Here is a 25,351-nt window from a genome sequence, read left to right on the forward strand (position 1 = left end):
TTATTGTATTGCCGCTCAGAATTTTTGGGTTTTTCGAAAATCCTGAGCGGCACTGCATTGTAATGGGCAGGGCTTATCAACTGAACGTCCAGCTCGTCTCGTCCCTTAATTTCATAAAAAAATTAACGTGATTAATTAAATTTTAATATCTAAAATCGGTTCTACCTACTACTCGGTTAAGTCGCGTTGGTAAGTCTTTTATTGTGCGATGTATATGATTTTACAATATGATCCCAGAAAAATCTACAAAACAAATTTAAAAGAATTGTAAAAAAACGTTTGTGTGGGAAAGGTTACTATAACATAAACGATTTTCTGATACCACAGACTGCGAATGAAGCGAACCCTGAGGCTCTTTAATTATAAATGTTTATTGTACGATATTGTAATGTAATCCATATTTTTATACAAAAAAACCGCTGACTGCTGAGTTTGTTGCGCCTGTTCTTTTCAGGTCTGAGGCAGTCTATTTTTAATGGGTGGTAGTTTTTGACGTTCAATAAGTGATTATGAATAAAAATATTTGAATTTGAATGATATCTCCACTCGGATCCTTCAAGCCGTAACACAACAGTATTAGTGAACCCTCGGTTATCAGGTGTGGTAGCTTAATACTCCCCTAAATTTACATTAACATTAACAATTTACTACGCCACATACAGCTTAGTTCTACAACTTATTAATGTATACGGAAGACAAACACGATAGATCAACAGCTGGTTAGACGAGGATATTATTTTGACAAACTTTACTACAAGTGTGTAAATCATTGTTTGCGGGCAGCGCGTCATAGACAGATGTTCAACCTTGAACCCAACTCAATATGATTTAGAATCTAACAGTATAAACTCACGATCCGGACCATCGTACGGTCCCTCGCCTCGCACCAATTGGTCCACAATCGTACTCGGACCATAATATTGCGCGACAGATCATGCGACATACCATCAAAAATGGTCAGCATTGGACCACGTCCGATGGTTGGGCTGTACCAAATCCAACCATGTATTTATAGCTTAAGCTCCGGTTTCACCAATGCCACTTAAACTGAGTTCAATAAAACTCAGTTTTACGTAAACAAATTCAAATGACAGTCTTGATCTCGATAACAAATAAAGCGATTTCACCAAAACCCTTTGAGCGTGTTAACGTAAACTGAGCTTACGTTTCATATACAATAGAATGAATCAACTACTTGTCAAAACTATCATAGATATGTATGAACAAAATCAAAATGTATTTACAGCTTAAGCCCGATTTTACCAATGACACTTCAAACTGATTTCAACAATAGAATGTATCAAATAGTTTTCTAAACTGTCATTATTAAGTATGAACAAAATCAACATTGTTTAATTTCTATGTTTGTTTCTATGACGATAAAGACCGTGACAGCTCTTGAACGCGACCAAATATGTTGAACTTCCGATATTCGGCGGTCAGCATTTTAAACACGTTTAGGCTTTAACTGCGCTTAGTTTGCGATGGTGAAATCGGAATTGAATCTGTAAACTCGTTTACAGGCGTAAGCCTAGTTTGAAGTCATCTAATCGCGTTCTGCTTCAATGGTGAAATCGGAGCTTAGAATTTAAATCTAAGTTTAAGATGATATTGCAGCGTGTACCTATGTGTTTGGTAAGCTACGGGGACATAGACCATCAACTATGAGCCTATGAGTTACAAGTGAGAGGATCCTTTGCCCAGGATGGTTGCCGGCTAGATTATGGGTACCACAACGGCACTGCCGTGAAGCAGTAACGTGTAAACTTTACTGTGTTTCGGTCTGAAGGGCGCCGTAGCTAGTGAAATTACTAGGCAAATGAGACTTAACATCTACGAGAACCTCCTATACTCTCATAAACATAGACTCGCAATTCATTCTTCTAGGCTCCGTAAAATTGCTATATCTTTAAAAGTGGATTGTGTTTTATTTTATAATAAACTCCCAAATGATATTAAAATATTACCTATTAAAAATTTTTAATGTATCGTAAAAAATAAATTAACGTCTAAGGCCTATTATTCTGATTATTTGAATGATAAAGATAGTTGGAATTAATGTTCTAAATTTTGTTAATGAATATTGTTATACTCATTTGAATGCTATTGTAACTTTTGTACTTCATCCTGACTTGCACTAAATAACTTATAAAGTTTTACAGTAAATAAATATTTTTTGACTTTGACATCTTATGTCTCAAGGTGACGAGCGCAGTTGTAGTGCCGCTAAGATTTTTTGGGCTTTTCAAGAATCCTGAGCGGCACTGCAGTGTAATGGGCAGGGTGTATGAATTACCATCAGCTGAACGTCCTGCTCGTCTCGTCCCGTATTTTGATAAAAAAAAAACTATGAGCAAAGAAGCATTGGTTTGTCAATAATATTAATCAACATTATAAACTATAGTTGAAATATTCATATTGAATAAACGCACATTCGATGTTAAATTTGATTAATGGTTCGGTTGTGAATGTGAAATATGCAATGTTTTACCGAATACTCATGTCAGTAAAATGCCGCATGCTAGTAATTCGTTCAAACAAGAGTTCTATGTAATAAAATAATTCTGAGAACAATTAAATATTTTGAGATCAGTTCAACAGAAAACTGGAACAAAAGTAGAAAAATTCTTAGTTATTTATTTTGATGCAAAAGCGTAGCAACACTTCTGTTAATATGTAATTGAGAAAGCCTGACAATATGCTAGAATAAAAAAATCATTTTGGACCAACTCATTTCAGACTATTTGAATAGTTTCACTGAGAAGGAAGTTCGTGAAATTCATTCATAATATGATGAAGGAAAGTTCAACTACGGATGAAGGCGTTGAGCTAATCAAGAAAAAATTCGAAGCCATAATTCAATTCTGGACAGGAAGGCATATTACTACCACTATCAAAAAGAACTACGTTTGATTTTCTGATTGAAATAATCGAATTTAGAAAGTCGATTTTTGAGATTGTCGATTGGTAGGAAGGAGGTTGTCTGGGACTTCTTTCCATTTTACAAGGGTGTATTCTTGGACCGTTCTCTTTTTATTTGACTTACACTTTCTAGATTTAGCACTTATAACAAAAATATGAAGAAGAGCCAGGTTACCTGCTATATTTCATGGTACTAATCTTAATTCTAAATTACAGTTACACAATATATATAATATTGAAGGATAGGCAAATATTACAAGTATTAACTAACACGTTTTTGTTGGTTATCTTCATAGCCGATATGAATACCATATTTGTGCTGCAGAATTGGTTACTCGCACTATTTATAAGGTGTACGTCCTATGTAATTTATTAAGAGAAAAATTTAAGAAAAATTAAAATATCAACTGTTGTCTCTCAATATGCAGTGATTGAAAAAAATATTTTGAATATAAATAAATTTTAATTTAAATATGGTTCTAGATATAACAATTAGGAATATCCATATAAGTTTTACGTTGAATAATATAATATCCGGACGACGAGCCTATCTCGGATTTTTATGAAGGTACAAAAATTGCATAAAAAAATCTAATAGGACATCTGGTTTCGAACCGGAGTCTTCTGCTTTCCGGATCACCCAATGTCCCATCTGAGCTATTATAGTCTTGTATATAATGGCGAAATTTACTTTTGTATTCTAATGTTATTATAAGCAGTTTCTCATTAAAAAACGGATAAGACTACATTTTTTGAAATTAAAACCAACGAGTTTAAGTTGAAATAAATACTTGAAATATATTATAATATAATTAAAATACAAATAATTTAACGAATAAATAGTGTAATAAAATACGTTCAAATCTCAAATAAACGCATTTGAGTAATCAGTTTAAAAATGTAAACAAAGCATCAAATCCTATTTCAAATTCCTGCATTGCGCTCTTTCTGCAAATAATTCCTTTGTTGTTTTAACTCCCTGTTCTAAACCATTTAATTAAATTTACTTTGTTAATAAGTTCATGAGCGTCAAAGAGCACTTTAAATCAAATACATTTCAATTTAAATATATTATCTATTTACCTTTGCTTCATAATTTTCGTACTTTCTATTTTTACTAGCTGCCTGGACAGACTTTGTTCTGTCAAAAGTTAATAATAAATAAATATAATGTAATTTCCGAGTGATCTGATGACCTTCGCGGAGGCTTACACATTAACAAATAATAATACTTATGTAAACCGAAACACTACTACCCCTTTTAGTTTAAGCACAAATGTGTCACCAGCTATGTCGATGTGCCCTTTATTGTTTACCGAATCTGAGGTACGTAAAGTACTTTAAAGTAAACTTTGGTAAGGTCCTTCATATAAGATAACTTCTAAATTAACATGGTATCTAAAACAAACCTTAACTAATGAACAACATGGGTTTGTAAAGTCGCGTTCCACTGTCTTTAATTTAGTATCATTTCTCAAATATTTTGGTTGAATCACTAGACATTCGGATTCCCGTGGACGTGATCTACACAGATATCAGCAAAGCATTTGATCGCGTTAATCATATAATACTGATTGAAAAATTGAAGAAAGTAGGACTTTCCGGTTTTATTTTGAAATGGTTTTGCTCTTATCTTTAAGATAGACACTCTACAGTTGTAATCAATGGTTTCGTATCTCATTGTTACAAAAATGTATCAGGCATCCCTAGGGGTCCCATCTAGGTCCAATATTATTTATAATATTTATAAATGACATAACACAATATTGCGATCAAATTTTTAGTTTCAATTTAATCTCTTCCCATGCTCTATGCAACAGGCTGATGTTCTACTCTCCGTACGAAGCCGGGGTGGGTCACTAGTATGTATATAATCTCTATTACTACTCGTTTACTAGTATATACTCTATATTCTATATAATACTGCGTACAAGATTATATAAATTGAATCATATCATCAATACGAAGCACTCCAGATATCACAATAATACAATTTACTGTTTCAATGCCGCCCAATCTAGACAATGGTTCGTATAAATGGGAACGATTGAAGTCATAAATCGATTCGGACGTGAAATACTAAACTTATTTCTTACTCAACAAGTTCAATGTTTGTATAAAACTTTACAGAAAAATCCTATTACAATTTAGTCGTATTTGGTCGAGTTGCAGTGGCTGTGGCAGTGGATTGCCATGCTTACATAAATGTTGCTTGTAGCGACGTCAAGGGGCGGATAAAGCGATGGCTAGTCCATGCGTCACGCTCGTGAACGGGTGTCTGGTCAACCTTATCACTTGGGAATTTAATTTATAAGTCTTTGAATTGCCGTGACGTATCGTTAGCAATAGCCAAGCTGATAAGTTATTTATTGACTTGGTAAGATGCGCCACTTATCAAAGAGATCAGTATCTACGTAACTTATGTTCGCCTGGTCCAACAGTAATATGCGCTGTGCGAATAGACATCAACTTCTCCCTATCTCTTTCTAATTCAGAGGGAGAGAGATAGTAGATACCACATACCGTACGTTTATCAAAGCAAAGATTTTATAAGGACGTTTTGACAGCTCGTGGTCTCTATCCGAGCTTAGCGTCAGATTTTACCGTTACATGAGAGCGTCAGATATAAGACTGTTACACGGTTTATTAAACAAGTATACAGAGTTGCATATGCCGCGCGCCTGTCATTCTAAGAATACACAATACTCGGTGCGGGACTCGAACCCACAATCTCTGGCGTTCCGTGCTAGTGATCTGCCAACTGAGCTAACCGTTCGAGTGACGTATCGTTATAAAATCTTGTTTGCTCTGTTCAACTGTCAGGTTGTGGCTTCATCTACAGGATCTAGTTTACAGTTGATAGCCTGCTCAACCCCAATAATTGCATATCATCTCAAGAAAATTACCTAATTTTACTTGTGTATTAATCCGAGAAGTGAGGGCTATCACTTTGTTTAAAGCCATTTTAGACAAATAAAGGCACTGTTATTTTATATTTATTATATTGAACTCACATCATATTCTATGAGACTCCCTTACCAAGAAACATCACACATCATTATTAATAATGAACAATGTAAATATAAATAGCTTGGTTACAATCTATTACAACCATTAAGATAATGTCACCGACATTTACAAAACTCTCATGTCTTACACAAGTATACATCGCTCCCTCTTCATTTATGCTTTATTATTTCTCGTAACTCATTCTATCATGTTTCTTCGCTTAGTATGAAGTACGAACCATATTAATTTACAAGCATTGTTACTCGGTTTCGACTTCGTATAAGTTATAATAAGTTTTTGCCATAAAATATCTATTGTGACTTTTGTATGTTTGTATAATAATGTATGTTTGTATATTATATACACAATATAGGCTTGTCGTAGTTTTGAGTTACCTTAACATTCATAATGCTAAGGCTGAGATATATATCGACCTTCGCACGACACGCCATAAGTTAGGATATAATCCCCACTATCTGGATGTGTGGCGGTCCGCCACAGTGCGGTTCAAGGAGCTTTCTTCCACGTACTACAAAGCTGTGGAATGAGCTTCCTTGTGCGGTGTTTCCGGGACGATACGACATGGGTACCTTCAAAAAAAGCGCGTACACCTTACATAAAGGCCGGCAGCGCTCCTGTGATTCCTCTGGTGTTGCAAGAGATTGTGGGTGGCGGTGATCACTTAACAACAGGTGACCCGTACGCTCGTTTGTCCTCCTATTCCATAAATAAAATAAAATAAAAAAATATACAGCGTACTTAAACTTTGCTCAGATTATACTAAACATCGCTGAGTGTAAGCTTAGCCACGGACTAGTAATGAAATAAGGGTTCCGTGTCACCTTACATATCAGTGTAGCACCAAAACAAGCCGATTAACGTGTAAATACATAGCCCCACGCACACACGTACACTAATACAAGCCGATAGGCCGCCATTATGAGAATTGTCATGGTCCGTGACAGATCAGTTTGCGTCTCAATAAAATATTTTAAAAATGCCGTCGCGCGTCGTGAAAACGTGGAAAGCACATAAAACTACGGAACATAAAAATTGTCAAGGAATTACATTTCAAAGATAGAATAGTAGTAAACACACTTTTCTTGTTCTTTTCATAATACAAATTGATTCGATGTTTGGAACACAAAACCTCCAAAACGCTTGATTGTAACATCCAGTGTGACCGGAAAATAAACAGGGACATTACCCGAAAAATTGGGTAATCCATATTTTAATGGTGTTCTAAGTAGACAATTCATTTTTTTTAGTGAAAATAAGGGTCGAGACGAGCAGGGCGTTCAGCTGATGGTAATTGATACGCCCTACCCATTAAAATGCAGTGCTGCTCAGGATTCTTGAAATATAAAATGTCAAGTCTCATTTGCCCAGTAATTATTTTTTAATCTTTACAAATATTTTTTTTAAGAGTAGTGTGGCACACTACTTCAAACCGGCCCATATTTGTGTACTTTATAAGGTGCGGTTCCGGCCACATAACGAGTATTGTTCCCATCTTTGAGCAGAGCTGCTCGTATTGTCGGGGATCCAGTACTCTGTGAAAATTTCCATTACTTGGCGTTGTGGAGAGACGTGGTGTCTTAGAAGACACAAAGTGACTGAAAGATGGCAGGCCGAATCTGTCACGGACATAAAAGTATGAATTGTAATTTTGTCTTTCTAGAAAGATGACGCTGTACCGAGAACTGAACTTAAGACCCTTTACCCTTTATATAAGTGGTACTATATGGTGTGTAATTACTTAGCAACCAAATCACTATAAAACACATAGGTAGTTGTTTGTTCTCTAAAAATCTACTCATACTAAAATAAGAAACGTTAGTACGTCATTTTTATATCAGTTAAAACAAGGATACTGCAAACAAGACACGGGCACAGGAATCAAACCCGCAATCCTTACTTTCCAGGTGTAACTGTTCATGTAATTTATTTATTTACTCTATATGACGATTTTATTTTTATTAAGATTGTTATCTGAATATCAGATATTAAAAAATCGGAGTTAAAAGTAACGTGGCTATATAATACTATGACTTATAACGGGAAAGAAATTGTGTTATCTGGTATCCCCCCTAACTACACACACACTAGCGTAATGTTGCTTCACTTCTTAATATCATGGCGCGGAGTCCTTCTTTTTTTATTCGTCTGTGAGCTTAGCATAATGTTTGATTTCGTTTTTTGATCATTTGACAGCTGAAATTAAACTGATACTCGTATTAAGCCAAGCATCCAATGACGTTCTATATATATGGACATACGAGTACCATTCGCAGTCTGGTAACGGAACGGTAAGTGTGCTTGAAGACAATCTAAGCACACTTTTCTCGTTAGTCGTGTGTCAACTGTGTGTCAGTCAAAAAGTCAAAGTGTGCTATAAAAAGTGCTTAAATAATGCATTAATGACTCAACAAAAAAGATGGTGTGACTTATCATCGGTAAGGTTATTTTAGGTATATAAGATTGATATGCAAAATGCGTAATTAATTTAATAAAAATGAATGTTTTTTCATTAAATATGGTACAATTATTGACAAGTCCCCAGACAAGACTCGCTTGTCAGAATGGGACAAATGAAAGGACGTAGTCAGAAAACAATAGAGTCGCTCTTTTTAACCGACTTCAAAAAAGGAGGAGGTTCTCAATTCGTCGATATGTTTGTTTTTGTTTGTTACCTCATAACTTTCGACTGGTTGAACCGATTTTGATAGTTATTGAAATACTTGAAAGCTGGTGCTTCCCGTGTGGTCCCATTGCAATTTGGTTCAGATCTGACAGTGACAGCCATGAAAAAACCATAAAAGTCTTAAATTGTCTATAAGTATGTGCGCAACCAATTTATGAATAACTCAATATCGCGTCAACCGATTTCGATAATTCTGTTTTTTATTGGAAAGGATTTAATTCAAAGGTAGTTTGATGATATTTTGGTTAGGTTCTGCTTATGGGATCCATGAAAAAGTAACGGAACTCTTCAATTCTTAGGTTCAACGATCGCCGAATCTTTTTTATGCTATCCGGATATTTGAGTCACCCACCGTAACGTCGTTATGGTCAAGTAATTGTCGTAGTAAAATATGATGATCGATGGAACTCCTTAAACACATACATTAAGGGTGCGATCTGTGGCAGAATTTCAAACAGTCTGTAATAATATTGCAATGCGCTTATGTTCATTGCTGCATCGCAAAATTAAGTAGATCTACACAAATTTAGGCAAATTATTAGTTAGTATAGTTCAAATTCACTAAAAATCTAAAAATAACAAAAAAAAACTGACTTCAAAAACACTCCCAAAACTAGTAAAAAGTAGGTTTGTAACTACATATATAGGTGAGATGTGCTTCAGTCACACACGCGACGTGATTCCTAGCATTAGATTTATTTATGAGTTTGTATAAAAGAACGCAATTATTTTTATAATTTTTAGTGCATATTTTTTTGGATTTTTTTTTAAAGCCTAGTGAATAATGATTATCTTCTAGTTCAATTACTGCATATATCGTGTTCTTTATATTGAATTCACATTTACTTCAATAATATTATTAACTATTTGTTTTAGTATTTAAATTTTACCTACCTTAGTTATTGGGCCTTTAATCGTACTTATTTTTCGTGTTCATTGCCATGTATTGGTAAATAATATCTAGTAACAGTAAACTATTTGTGGGAGACTCAAACTGCCTTCCTACGTCAACATCACAAACGGAGATCCGGCGTGAAACAGCCAAGCACAGATATGTTACGCATATGTTAGTGTTGAGATTAGGTACTCAACACAGTCCAATATCTGCACCATAAAATGACGTGGTCCTCTAAGAGATTTTACCCTTGTTTACCAACTCTACTAGAGTCCTCTGACACTCTTGCCAACTCTTGTATTACCAGTCGTATTCTGGGGATAGATCAGTGCTATTGACACTTCCCTAAAAGGCTGAAAACGCAATCTGGTGTTGCAATCACTCCATAAGGTGACCGAACTCCATTTCTCATTAAATTACCGATTTTCCTGTATTTAATTAGTAGGTACTACGTCAGTATACATAACAAACCAGATGGCGTGTTTAGCCAGTAGTGTATTGTGTCTAAAATAACTCCCCGCCCGCACCTCATACCCCGCTCACTGCTTCAAACGCTCCATACATTACCAATTGTGTTAAATTATTTTTGCATTTTAAAACAACAACTACAACTAGTTGTAAGCACCCAGAACGATTTCTCTTTTGTTCTGTATTCTAAGAGTCTTTATTTAAGCTGACAAACCATGAAATCCTTTGAAGTAATTCAATAAATTTATATTTAGTAGCTTGACTTTGCACCGTATCCTGCTATTGTAGATATATTTAAAAAATATGTAGGTATATAATGAACATTCAGATTGAACAAATAATAATAAATTGATTAAACAAATACACATTAAATCAGATCAGATAATGAAATATCGAGAGCAACAAAACATTGCAATGAAACACAATATTGTTTGATTGAACTTTGTACAATAGAGAGTATCCGATATGTTTTGAAAGCACTCAATACTATTGTTTGATAAAATAAATTCATGAATACACAATCAGGCATTTTAGTACAAACTAATATTGTAAATTAATCATCTGTGTTGCTTTTATCTAAACAGCCTATGTTGTTGTATGATTTATTGATGCCGAATTGTAGTGGCTAGTTCGCAAAATTAACAGTTCATTTATCTTTTGTTTTACGGCTAATGTGGTATTGAGCGTCTGTATATGTGTAACACATCAATAGATTTCGATGACTAATTTATGAAACTAATATATTTGATAAGTTCTTCCCTTGTGGTATTTATCTTAATTCTGATGGTAATTGAGTACCACTGCTCATAGACTATTTATCATAACAAAAGAGTAGCTGGTATTTATTGGCTATTACTTCTTTAAATGATTAAGGCTTAAGTAAAATTATAGCTTGCTAAATTGGTAAGTAACATAATCGTTAACGGAAAAATCTGTATATATTAGGTATGAACTGTCCATTCCCGTTGTAAAAATATTCAGTTATATTTGTTTCGTGTCAATACACGTTAGCAATAATAAAACCATTTAATGGTCCTTGTAGTATCAGTATGCTATTTTTTTATGGAAGAGTAGGAGAAACGAGCGTACGGGTCACCTGGTGTTAACTGATCACCGCCACCCACATTCTCTTGCAACACCAGAGGAATCATAGGAGCGTTGCCGGCCTTTTAGAAAGGTATACGCAATTTTTTTGAAGGTACATGTACAATTCAAACAAGCGTTCTACATCTGCCAAATTAAAAAATCCCGGTTCTGTATACACACGACAAAGTTCTAAGGTAGCAGATATTCAAAAAATATACATGATTCAACAACCTCCTCTATTATTAGCTGGGTCGAGTAAGTAAGTCTTTTGTTGGGCGATGTATATGTTTCTACAATATGATCCCAGAAAATGTACAAGACAAATGTGTTACGAAATTTAAAAGAATTGTTAAAAACATTTTTGTGAGAAAGGTTATTATAGCATAAACGATTTTCTTAATGACACCACGGACTGGGAATAAAGCGAACACCCTCAGTCTCTTTAATTATAAATGTTTATTGTACGATATCACATTGTTATCCATATTTTATAGTTAAAAAAAAGCCCGCTGAGTTTCTTTGGCCCATTCTTCTCAGGTCTCTTTAGAATGGGTGGTAGTTTTTGAGTGACACAATAAGTGATTTTAAATCCAATTTTGAATAAAAATACTTGAATTTGAATTTGAATTGAAGTTGGTTCAAATACCCTAAATTTTATAAGAAAGCGAATCGAAGCGAAGGCGGGTCACTAGCTTAAAATATAGGTTCTCATAAATATATTATATTATTATATCGTGAAGCATTCTTTGATATAATAATTTTGCTAATGCTGCATGACTATAACCATTCCCTTTTATCCACAAGTATAAAACCCTTCTAGAGTGGTCCTAATGGAATACTAAGTATTGTTTTACATCTGGACGTAAAGTGCGAGGGATTTTTTGGCCAGAAATTATTGTGTTTCGTTTATTTTATTACGCGAATCCGCCCACACCGGAAGCAAACCCAATATCACGAATTGTAGCAATAAATATTTTCTATTATTTGTTATAAAGGTTTTGTTTGCGCCGCAATTGTTGTAATTTTTGTTTCGGCAAACTATAGTGCAGATTGTTTCCTGTAGGGAATAGAGAGATAACTATGGACAACAGACGCATTAGTATCTGATTGGCTAATCTAATGTCAATTGACTCTCGCGCCGTTTAATAAATTAATAATTGTCACCGGCACGTTGGACGACCGGATAGTCACACGCATATTCATTAATAATTCATCAGTGATCACCGGCATATTCGCATCGCATCAAAGTACTCAGTGTAACGCATTCATTCACCAAATGGCGAGTGGAATCACAATTTAGCACCTACGCCAGGAAGTTCCTAGAGGATTATCGGGGACTCCAGCAGACAATATTTTTTTTTAATTTGATATTTTAAACCGATCTATTGTATGACGCATTAGTATTTTTACATAAGTATTTCTGCCTGATTATATTATCTCTAGATCTGACGTTGATGACGTCACATTGTTCCGGTGTGCAAAACAAGCATCACTAGGATATTATTATTAATAAATAAACAACGACTTATTTTTTCCTTACTATAAATTCATGTAAAGGTATTGTATTGTAATGCTGATTACTATTATTATAATCATGAAAAATCAATGAATGAATCTGTTTTAAGTAAGTAATAAAATAAAATAAAGAGCCTTTTTATTTGCTCTTATGAACTAGTAACATTTTGTTTAGTGGATTAGTAATTATAATTAAATAGAGTAATTTTTGTTAGTATTTATTAGTTAAGGTAATATTTATTTGATTTCATTCATAGGAACCCCCGTGCGGGTGAAGGCCTCCTCCAGGTTGTGCCATTTATGCCTATCTTGTGCCAATCCGAGTCAGTGTTTGCCTGCGGTCTCGCGTATGTCATCTGACCAGCGTTTGAGCGGACGACCTAGTTTGCGCTTTACACTTCCTGGTCCCTTCCACTCTGTGACCACTTTCGTCCAACGCCCATCCTCAAGTCTCGCTACATGACCGGCCCACTTCCATTTTAGTCTTCTGATATGTTGTATAGCATCTCTAACTTTGGTACGTTTCCGAATTTCTTCATTTCTGATCCTGTCTTTAAGTTTTATCCCTAGGAGACTTCTCTCAATCGCTCTTTGGCATACCGACAGTCTTTTTGCGTTAGCTTCTGTTAAAGACCAGGTCTGGCTACCATAGGTTAGTGTAGGTAGAATGATAGAGTCCATGAGTCTCCGTTTGTGAACAATAGGTAGCTTAGATTTAAGAAGATTTTTCAGGGACCAGTATCGTTTCCATGCCAGCGCCATTCGTCTATTTCCTCCGAGTCAATCTCTCTGAACGAAACCAGTTTGCCTTAATATATGTACTCTTCAACGTCCTCTATTACTTCGCCTTCGACGCTGAGAGCAGGTTTAGTATGGTTTGTACTGATTTTTGTTTTGTCAAAATTTATTTCGAGACCGACCTTCTCGCTGTGCTAATGTAGTGCTGTCAGCATGTCTTGTAGGTCTCTAGCGGTATTACTTAGAAGAACCAGGTCGTCTGCGAATCTTAAATGGGTTAGCCTTTTATTTCTGATATGCCTGAAGATGCCTCCCCTTTTCCAGTTTATATCGTGAATTATAAGCTCAAGTACTGCTATGAATATTTTTGGCGACAGTGGGTCTCCTTGTCTGGTTCCTCTTTGAATTGCGTACGGTGGTCCCTTTCTGTCTAACCTTATTCTACTTCGGCACTTACTATAAATATTCATTATTATATTAATGTATATGTCGTCGATTTCATGATACTTAAGTGCCTTAACTATAGCGCTGTGGGAGATAGAGTCGAAAGCTTTTTTATAATCAATGAAGGACAGGTATAGAGGCATATTGAATTCTTTGTAGTTCTCTACTACCTGGCATAGCACATGGATGTGATCAATGGTGGAGAATGTTGGTCTGAAGCCAGCCTGCTCTATTGGTTGTTTGATGTCAATTTGTGGACCGATCCTTTTCAGGAGATTCGACATTAAGCTTATTGGTCTATAGTTTGATACACAAGAAGGGTCTCCTGTCTTGTAGAGTAGAATTATTTCCGATTCACTCCATTGAGCTGGAACCGTCTCCTCTCTTAGTATTTCATTAAATAATCTATTTATTAGTCCTAATATTTGTTCTTCTCCTAATTTTAACGCTTCGTTTGTAATTAAGTCGGGTCCGGGGCTTTTGTTATTTTTTAGATCTCTAATGGATAACTGTATTTCTTTTCCAGTAAAATATTGTGGTTTCTCGTTTTCAGTTTGACGTTTTTTATATCCTGTGATAACTATTGTTTCGTTTGTTTCTTGTTTTTGTCTGTATAGGTGTTTGTAGAAATCAGTGGCCATTTGTACTAGATCTTTTCTATCTTCTGTAGTTGCTTGTAATGTTTTCAATTTCGGTATCCATGATTTATTATTATGCAATGTTTTATGAATTCTTTTTATTCTGCTAGTTTGCTCTATACATTTCTCATATCGTTTTAACTTGTAATTGTCATAGTCATCCTGTATTATTCTTGGTATTATTCTATATAATTATTTTAACTCTATTTTTTCTTCTATTTTTCTTCTATTGTGCCTTCTCGATATGAGTGACTTGATGTTATCAAATAATGTAAAGGTTTCTTTCGGTTTTGATACTTGTGATTCAATTATGCTTTCTGTTAATGATTTTTCTAAGATATCATAGAGTTGTTGTATTGTTATTTTTTCTTTGTCGGTTGATTCATGTTTGTAAAGTTTCTCTTGCAAAATATTCTTATATCTTTTTGCTCTCTTATTGACTGTAAATTTGGTCTTAGTTGTACATATTTCTTTCTGTTTTTTCGTCTTTCATTTATTATTATTGTTCCTCTTAGTAATCTATGGTCAGAAGGGAACGCTAGTTTCCTTAGCACCTCTATATTTGTGAAGTGGTGTTTTTTGTTTGACAGGATGTAGTCAATTTCATTCTTAGTGTATCCATCTGGCGAAAGCCAGGTCCATCTTTGGTTTTCTTTCTTTTTGTATATTGTATTTAGTATTGTCAACTCTTGGTCTATAGCGAATTGTTTTAGTTTTACACCACGTTCATTAGAGGCGCCTGAACCGTATCTTCCTATTACTGAACCTATTTGTACGGGTGAAATACCGATCTTCGCATTGAAATCTCCTATTATAATTATATTTTCCGTTGACTTTTCTTTCGCTCTACCTAAATCTACATAAAATTTATCTATCTCTATTTCACTGGATTTCTCCATCGGGGCATAGCTTTGTATGATTGAAATTTGGGTACCTTCAAATTTTATGTTCAAAACTGCGACTCTTTTCGATATTCCATAGAAACCAATTATATTTAATTTGTGATCTTTTTTTACTAAGAAGCCCACACCTCTGTGTCCTTCGGTCTCTCCATAGTGGTAAAGTATGCACCAATTTAGTTCTTCAATTTTTAAACCTTTTCTCTGCACTTCGGACAGTTCAATCACGTCCCATTTGACCCTTTCAAGGGCATATTATAGCTGTAACATTCTATTTTCTTTTTTAAGTGATCTCACATTGTAAGTATATATGTAAATTTCTTGTTTAGTATTTGAAGTGTGGTTTGTTGTAACAAATATTTTAGAGGGTTTATTTCTGGAGGGTTGTTTCATACTCATCATTTTTTGAAAATTCAGGTGAGGTGGACATGTTGCGTTTTTGTTTTATGGTATTCCCACTATCTTGTAGGCTTCTAGATGAACTTGGATTATTTACAGGTGTCGGAACAGAAATCTCACCTATTTTCCCGTCTAGGTATACCAGTTTGTCATATCTGATAACTACTTTTCTTCCCTTCTCTCTTTCTGTATTAGCAATTTTTTGAAGTTCTTTTCTTTTCGAAAGTATATTTTGAGTTTAGTGTTCTTTAACATAATGTGTCGTTTTGTTAGTTCTGGACTCTCTCAGAATAGTTAATTTCTTGCCAAATGTAGTCAGAGTAACCACCACAGGACGTGGGTTTTCATTTTTTTTTCCAATTCTGTATATATCCTGTATCTCCATATCTTCACACCTGACCTGAAATTCATCATTTATAATAAATATCTAGTACTTTTTTCTGTAATTCAAAGCTTTCGCCTTCTTCTATTCCGAAAAATACTAAGTTTCTCTATCTTAAGCCTTTTTCCATGTTATCTATAGTTCTTTCTTGCTTTTGTATTTATTCTTCTAATTCTATTTGTTTTTCAGACATTTCCTGAAGCTTTGCATTGACTGTAGAGTCTATTTTTCTGTAATATTTCTTCGCTTAATTCTTGGACAGCTATTTTTTGTGTTTTTTGTTCTTCTCGTATTTCTAACAGCAGTCCTCTCATTTCTTCTATTTTTTTTCTTTACAGTTTAAATAGAAATAAACTGCTGGCGCCCTCAAGCGGTAGTTAGTTGAAATTTAATAATTATTATTAAGTAAGTAAACAACGGCATTATTTCTAGCCCATTCTTCTCAGGTCTGAGGCAGTCTTTTTTGAATGGGTGTTAGATTTTGACGTTCAATAAGTGATTATAAATCCTATTTTGAATAAAAATATTTGAATTTCAATTTGAATTACCCTCTAGTAGTACTAGTAGACTATTAAATATTAACAATAAAAGTCAAAACGTTGTAATGAAAACATAAAAAACAAAGCAGTGAAATCACGACATGTACCCAACGGTATTAAACTGCAAACTGTGCTGACGCAACAGGCCGAGCGATAGGAGGAGAAAGGGGAACGGGAGGGGTTTTCACGTTCCTGCGAGGTCCAAAGATAATATGACCGTGAAGTATATGAATGTTACAGATAAGTATATTCTATTCTATACGGGATTGGAAATAAACATTTAAATTATTGAAATTCAGATCCAACATCGCATGACGGTTGACATAAAATCAGGATTCTAAGTAATCTTACATTAGAATATGAAAGCTCCCATTACCACATGAAAGTACAATACCGTACCGTAGGTCATAAATAAAATATCTGATATAAAATCACGCTCATTCGAATAAATGTGCTTGAAATCTGTTATGTGGAAGGTACAGAAGATAAATGAATTTTGAGGATGATGAAAGGTTCATCGTGTACTTTGGCATTACATATCTCTTTATCCTTTCGCGTATAAAATGATAAAGTATTGTGCGAAATGAAACCCATCATTTATTTTCGAGGTGCGACATCGTCCGCATAGATTTCAGAGTCAATGTCAGCCAAGGCAGGTTTGTAACTATATACATACTTAAGGCGACACTAAATGCCAGCGACCTTGAGCGATATGAGTTCGCGGCTGCCGGCCCGCCATCTATGTTACAAAGCCAATATTTTCGAAATTCTTGCGAGGAAAACAGATTATATGCTTACAATCCTCGTTATTCACTACTAATCTGAATAAATGAACCTACACAAAAAAGTACAAGCTATAAGAATAACTTTTCTGAGAGAAGTACCAAAAAAAATGCATCATGCCATGCCAAAAAACTTGTTTAACTTCAAAGAAATGTGGTAGTTCAAAAAGGCTCGGCAGTGTTAACTATAACCAACAGTAAGCATTAGCAACCTACAAATAAGACTTAAGAATATGTGTTACAGGATTAAGAAGTGTTCATAGCTCGAAATGCTATACTTTCACCACAAAACTTGTCTAAAAACACCATGTTTGCGTATTTTCTGCTTACTCTTCGCCTTAATTGAGTCGCATTTTCAAGTCGCGCGTGCGACTTGAGGTGAGAGCGGGACCGCTGTGGGAGGATACCGATTCCAAAAATAACATTAATTGTAACTTCATTAATATATTGATAATTAAGTTTTAGATGAATATACAATTATTCATTTACTTTTTAGTGCAAATTATTTTATTGTTTTGGAAATTTTTTTTTTTTTTCACTTTTCTGAACTTTTTGTTCGTGAACCCATTGCAATGAAACAAACACAAAATATTACGTGGAGATTGCTTTAATACACCAGTGAATACCACATTCCAATAGGTTTAGCTGTTTTTGAGGTTAGCGTGCATAAACATAATATATAAAATTACAATAACTTAAATATTTTAGGCCTCATAAGAATGAGTACAAATTATAATTAATTATAAAAACATGTACCTTGAAAAAATCGCGTATACCTATCTAAAAGGCCGACATCGCTCCTGTTAGTCCTCTGGTATTGCAAGAGAATGTGGGTGACGGTGATCACCTAAGATCAGGTGACCCGTACGCTCGTTTGTCCTCTTCCATGAAAAAATATCATGTGACAAAAATAGTTTAATTTGTATATTGACACGACAATACAATGCAAAAATAACTGAACGTTTTTAAAACGGGAATGGGCAGTATACAAATATTCAGATTTTTCCTTTAACGATTGTATTATTTACAAATTGAGCAAACTGTGATTTTGCTAAAATCTTAATGACTTAAAGAAGAAATAGCCATTAAATAGCTACTCTTTTGTTATGATGAAGAGTCTATGAGCATTGGTAATCAATAATCATCAGAATTAAAATACCAATAAGGCAGAACTTATGTAATGTATTTATTTACACGGATTAGTGAAAAAATAAAGACCCCGTGTCACCTTACATAACAGTTTAGCACCAAAAATAAGCCGATTAACGTGTAAATACATAGCCCCACTCACACACTTACACTACTACAGGCCAATAGGCGGCCATTATGAGAATTGTCATCGTCTGTGACAAATCAGTTTGCGTCTCAATAAAATATTTTAAAAATGAAAAGGTGAAAAACGATACCTTATAAATATTTGTGGCCATATATGATTATTCAAGGGAGAAAAAATTGTGTAACTAGTGTCCCCCGTAACCGCAACAACAACAGGTGACCCGTACGCTCGTTTGTCCTCCTATTCCATAAAAAAAAAACCGCACTAGCATAACGGTGCTTCACTTGCTAATATCACGGCGCGGAGTCCTTCTTTTTTTACTCGTCCGTGTTATTTTATAAAGTTGTCATCGAAATGTATTAATGTATTGTAGGTACTCAATACAACATTAGCCGTGAAACAAAAGATAAATGAACTGTTAATTTTGCCGAATTGTAGTGGCTATTCGGCATCAATAAATCATGCAACAACATAGGTTGTTTTGATAAAAGCAACACAAATGTTTAATTTACAATATTAGTCTGTACTGAAATGCCTGATTGTGTATTCATGAATTTATTTCATTTCATCAAACAATAGTATTGAGTGCTTTCAAAACATATCGGATACTCTCTATTGTACAAAGTTCAATCAAACATTATTGTGTTTCATTGCAGTGTTTTGTTGCTCTCGATATTTCATTATCTGATCTGATTTAATGTGTATTTTCATTATATACTTTGAACTTTCATTTTATACCTACATATTTTTTAAATATATCTGCAATAGCAGGACCCGATGCCAAGTCAAGCTACTAAATTTGTATATATTGAATTACGTCGAGGGATTTCATGATTTGTCAGCTTAAATAAAGACTATTAGAATACAGAATAAACAAAAAACCGTCCCGCGTGCTAACAACTAGATGCAGTTATTGTTTTAACTTGTAAAAATAATTTAACATAATCGGTAATGTATGGAGCGCTTGATGCAGTGAGCGGGGTATTAGGTGCGGGCGGAGAGTTATTTTGGACACAATGCACTGCTGACTGAACACTCCTTCTGGTTTTTTCTGTATACTGAGGTAGTAGATACCTACAAAACGAAATAAAGGAGTGTAAGCGTCACGTTATAGGCAGTTATATCGCGGCTGATACTCTATTGCAACATCAGATTCCGTTTTCAGCCTTTTAGGGAAGTGTAAACAGCACTGATCTCTCCTCAGAATACAACTGGTAACACAAAAGTTGGCAAGAGTGTCAAAGGACTCTAGTAGATTGGATATAGCCTCTTAGAGCCCCACGTCATTTTATAGTGTAGATATTGGACCTGTATTGAGTACCTTTTCTCAACACTAACCTATGTATAACATAGCCACGCTTGGCCAGGTAAGACGGCAGTGTGACTCCCACAAATAGCATGCTGTTACTAGATATTGAAGTTACTGGCACATGGCAAGTGAACACGAAAAATACACACACGATAAATAAAGTACTTTAAAAGGCCCAAGCTAAGTAAAATTTAATTATACTTATCATTCATAATTACACATTGTTCTTACCTATGTATCATTAATAACCCTTTATCATTCTAACTTAAACAATTATTTCGGTATTATTAAGTATTCCGCAAATAGAACTTACATTAATTTAAAGAATGGATGCATCCTTTCTTAAAAGTTATATTATTGTTCAAATTCTTAGTTGTTTTAAAGGAAGTATCAAGGATATTCTATTTTATTATTAAAGTGAATGTGAATTAAATGTGAAGGACACGATGGCTATGCATCAATTGAACTAGAAGATAATTGTTTGTCAAGAGCAGGTGTTCGACCATTTTAGTCTATTGCGCTACCGCTGAGTTTCAGAAAGAAAGACAAAAGATTATCTTATGGCATTCATGCTAATTAAATCTATCTCCTATATAAATATAACTAGCCGTTCCTGCCCGCTTCGCTGGGCGAATTTTAAAAGGAAATAAATTAAATTTTATTCATCTTATTACAGATACAATAAAAAAGTAAGACCATTTTCATTATATATATATATATATAGATGAAAATGGTCTTTGTTTGAGGCTCAATCACGCCTTAACCACTGATGTATCGAAACGAAACTACCATCATTCGATGCGAAATTTATCCTAGATTGTTTATGGCTACTTATTTTTCGAATTCCAACGTTTCTTCGTTAAGAGCGTTGTTAGTTTTGGCATGCAGCAAGATAAAACTAATAACTTGCTAATAATTTGTTAAGTTTAATTTAATAAATTGTAATGTATCAATTCCAAACAATTCGGAATATAGAATCAATAAATGTCAGATATTACAGTATTAAATCTTTTACTGAACTAATAACTATTCTGACCTCGCAAGTCGCATCCTTTCAGTAGATGATTTTGATTTGATTTGATGATAACAATTTAATCTGTCCATAACAGTAAATAAATTTTTTTACTCAGTCGTAAAGAATGACAAAATTACCTACCAGAAAAAATACATTTTATATTTATCTCATAAACACCATAAGTTGATGATGACTGAACTAAAAAATATTCATCAATTATAAATGATTACCTACAGTGATTCGAACCCGGGACCTGTAGCGCAGTAGGCAGGGTCACTAACCATTGGGCTATAGAGGGTTGTCAACCATAATTACCTACGCATAAGGTCATACCGTAGATAAAACAGCCGGTGAATACAAGTCTTTTAGAAAAAATAATTCATGTGAATGTTGTCATACAAATAATCTCAAGGGAGTATCTAGTCAAAGATATGATACAAAGGGGATTGAATTCTTTTGTGGCGTATCTCTTGTCATTGCTTTTGTTTTTACGGTACGCGCATTTACCCTTTTGTGCGTCACTTATTTTGATGCCTTTGATACGTATGTTAGAGTTCTCCTTGATGTTGTGAAGTTCGATTTTTGATTTTTATTTGGTAATGTTAAAGTTATATATTGTATTGTCTCAAAGAAATCTGCAAGATTTACCATTTTTTTTTTCTATTATTGTGCGCAAAGTTCGATTTTGCGCATGCATTTGCGTTCGCAAAAGTACTACTTCCCCTCACGTTGAAAAGAGCGTGTGGGAATGTTGCTGAGCATGCGGGAATGTGCCTGAGCCTGCGGGAATGTTTGTAAATAATTATAGTGGTCGAACTTTGCGCAACTTACTAGGAAAAATAGTATACGATACTCGTGCGCACGTAGGTCATCCTGCACTCACTTCGCTGGTGCGGGAACGACTAACTTTGCGCACTTGTATCGTAATGTACTATACATTTATTAAGAGGAAATATACAATATAACCAAAAAGTAGTAAGCCTCATTTGCACTGGTATTGTTCGCCTACATAGATCTTTAAGCGGCTGCTTGACAAAAAATATTTAAAATCACTTATTAAACGTCTAAAACTATCAGGATCAGGCGGAGTTTACTGCGCTCATTGGGGTTTTCTTTTTTTCATAAAAATATCGTTACAATTTAATAATATGGAACATTTAAATTTATTATCTAATACTCTGAGGGCGGTCACTCCATTCCCTATATGTGGTATTAAGAAAGCAATTTATGTTAAAGTGACCTTAACACACAAACCCTTATTAATAATTCTTTTGAATTCCGTATCACATTTGTTTTTTACATTGTCTGGGATGGACGAAGGACGAAGATTTTTTTTATGAAAATACGGGTCGAGCCGAGCAGGACGTTCAGATGCTAGTAATTGATACGCCCTGCCCATAACAATGCAGTGCCGCCCAGGATTCTTGAAAAGCCCAAAAATTCTGAGTGGCACTACAGTTGCGCTCGTCACATTGAGACATAAGATGCTAAGTCTCATTTGCCAAGTAATTTCACTAGCTACGGCTCCCTTCAGACCGAAACATAGTTAAGTTTACACATTACTGCTTCGCGGCAGAAATAGGCGCCGTTGTGGTACCTATAATCTAGCCGGCATCCAGTGCAAAGGAGTCTCCCACTGGTAGAACCTGTACATTCATAGACAAAATATGACGATGACTTGGAGTATATTTATTGTGGGATTAGACAACAGTGTACGACAAGTGTGTATGAGGCCTTATAATCGCATAGTTTATGGTTACGTTAGCTGATATTATAATGTCTTCTAATTGTTAATCAAGATAATATCGTTACTCACTTATTCCAGTAATCTATTCTGATAAATGTCGCAATATAACCAACCGGTGAACTATGCAGTTCGCTAGAGTTTGCAGTTACCTAATTAACTCCACGTAAAGCCACATCAAAGTAAACAATCCAAACTAATTTTGCGAAAAGCTTAATTAAACATAGATTAACAATGTGTTTAAATTAATATTAATCGTGCAATATTAACTTATTTCACTGTCTATTACTTATATATAGCTGATACCCCGCGACTTCGTCCGCCAGCCTACATACAATACTGAACACGTATTAGCGATATTTTGTTTAAATTTTAGAAATAAAAGAACATTTCTCGACGTGTTTGAAGTCAAAGTACATTATTTTATTCTATAATCGATACTTTTCGAGCGAGACATATTTTAAATCATATTTTCGGTATTTTTTTTACAACTATATCACGTGTATGTATAATAAATGTATAATGTAATCAACATTATTGGAGTTTTCGGGCGTAAAAATTATACACATACATTTTTTTTAAACTAATTTAATATCCTAATATCCTCTTAAGCAAAAGTATAAACGAACTTCACTTTTAAATTGCGAAAATTCTTGAGAAGTTTTAATGTCATGAAGCTATTAAAATTAATATTTCCTTCTTTACCAATACATAACTTTTATCATAAAATAAGTTATTAGATTTTCTCATAAGCTTTCGGATGATAAACTAATAATGTCGAACTTTTTAGCATCGTCTCTTGAGAGCTGTGTGTTTTATTATTTTGCTAAAAATGTTTATCACAAAAATTAAACTTTGCTTGTGGTTGCGACACGGGGCGGGTCGTTGCGTTCCCTAAAATATGTTCGAACTAGGCGATGGCTGTTCCATGCGTCATGTATGCTCTTGAACGGGCGCTACTTGTGGTGGCTGTATGATCCTGTTAACAGAAACTCTGCTTCATGTTTTTAAAATAAAAGCCATTAAATTAGATCATTTATACGCACTAACCTCTACTATATACCACTGGACTGGCAGCTGTCAAAAAGCTTTTGTGCCTGTTTGATATATATTTTGGCGCCGTTGGCCATAGCGAGAGTCTGCGGTACTAAAACTAGTGATGACAACCTCAGCAAAACATCGATAGATGGTGGGAAACTATTTACAAAAAATTTATACATTGTGTAAAGTACACAATGACGTTGATTCTTGAAGTATAAATAAAACGGAAAACGAAATAATTCAGAGTATTGTTCGCTTCTCTCGCTGCCATTTGCATTATACGTCAAAATTAGTTATCTGGACGCTCGCGAGTGGCGCTTCAAATAGGCACAAAAATTTGATGTCAAACATATAGAACAGCCTGTCCAGTGGTATTTATACAGGTCAGTGTTTATACGTCTAGATAGACAGTAGAATTAAACAGAATAAGAAACAATTTAAGTAACAACATGGAGCATATTTTACGAAAGAATTCTTGGTGTTATGAAATATTCATATATATCAATATAAGAACAACGTCTGTCGGTTCAGTTAGTACTTTAATTTTTTTTAAAAAGAAGCCTAATCTGGTGTGCATAAAAATACTTTTAACATAAAATTACATCTAAACAGAATCTCAAACGAAATTAAAACAAACATTTGCAGTTTAAGCTCTTTAGGGAAAACAGAGTATTCTTGCAAGGCAGATATTTTTTCTTTAGTAAATAGCAAAGGCTCCGCCGTCATAGATATAAATGTTGTGAATTCGAGAGTAACATGAAAGTAACATTTACTGTAATATAAATATAGCGTTGAATTTATTTATTCTTCTTATTGTAACCGTTCTCGAATAAACCTGATTGAAATGGATTGATAACAAACCTATAAATGGAATGACATTGAAGTATGTAAGAGACAATCAATATCGTGGTCATACCACAGAATTGCCCATATCATCAAATTCTCGAGAATTTCATGAAGTGGTCGCATTTCATGAAATGAGCGACTTTTAACCAGATCATTAAATCGTGGACTTTTCACGATTTTGTCATCAATGATTGGCCATAACGTGTATTTTATGAACATCCTGTTCATAGAATATTTAACGAAAATCCAGAATATATTAGGAATTTGTATAAGGCATTATTGGAACTACTAGGCTTACGAATGTTTTACAAAAAAATAATGACCACTGATCATTTTACAAACATCTCATTTTGCAAACACATTACTTTGTAAAGTAATTATTTGACAATTTTAATACAGTTTATGCAAATATTTTACTTGCAACAATTCATATATTAATTAAACTAACATTCCTAAAATATTCATTTAACCAATTACGACCAAATGACGGTAGATACAATGTTACTTGATACAAATTTCTTGGGACTTACTAAGGCTGACTCGATTCTCTTACTCGCCGGCTGCTGCCGCGGCACGCTATGCTCGGCTCGTGCGTTGTGATTTACAGTCTAAATGAGTATGAGGGCATTTTGGTCCCGAACCAATAGACATAATTTATATATCATTGGAAAGGAAATTTTATGCAGATAAATTACCATAA

Source organism: Leptidea sinapis, chromosome 31 (assembly GCF_905404315.1).
Source record: "Leptidea sinapis chromosome 31, ilLepSina1.1, whole genome shotgun sequence".
Lineage (NCBI taxonomy): Eukaryota > Metazoa > Arthropoda > Insecta > Lepidoptera > Pieridae > Leptidea > Leptidea sinapis.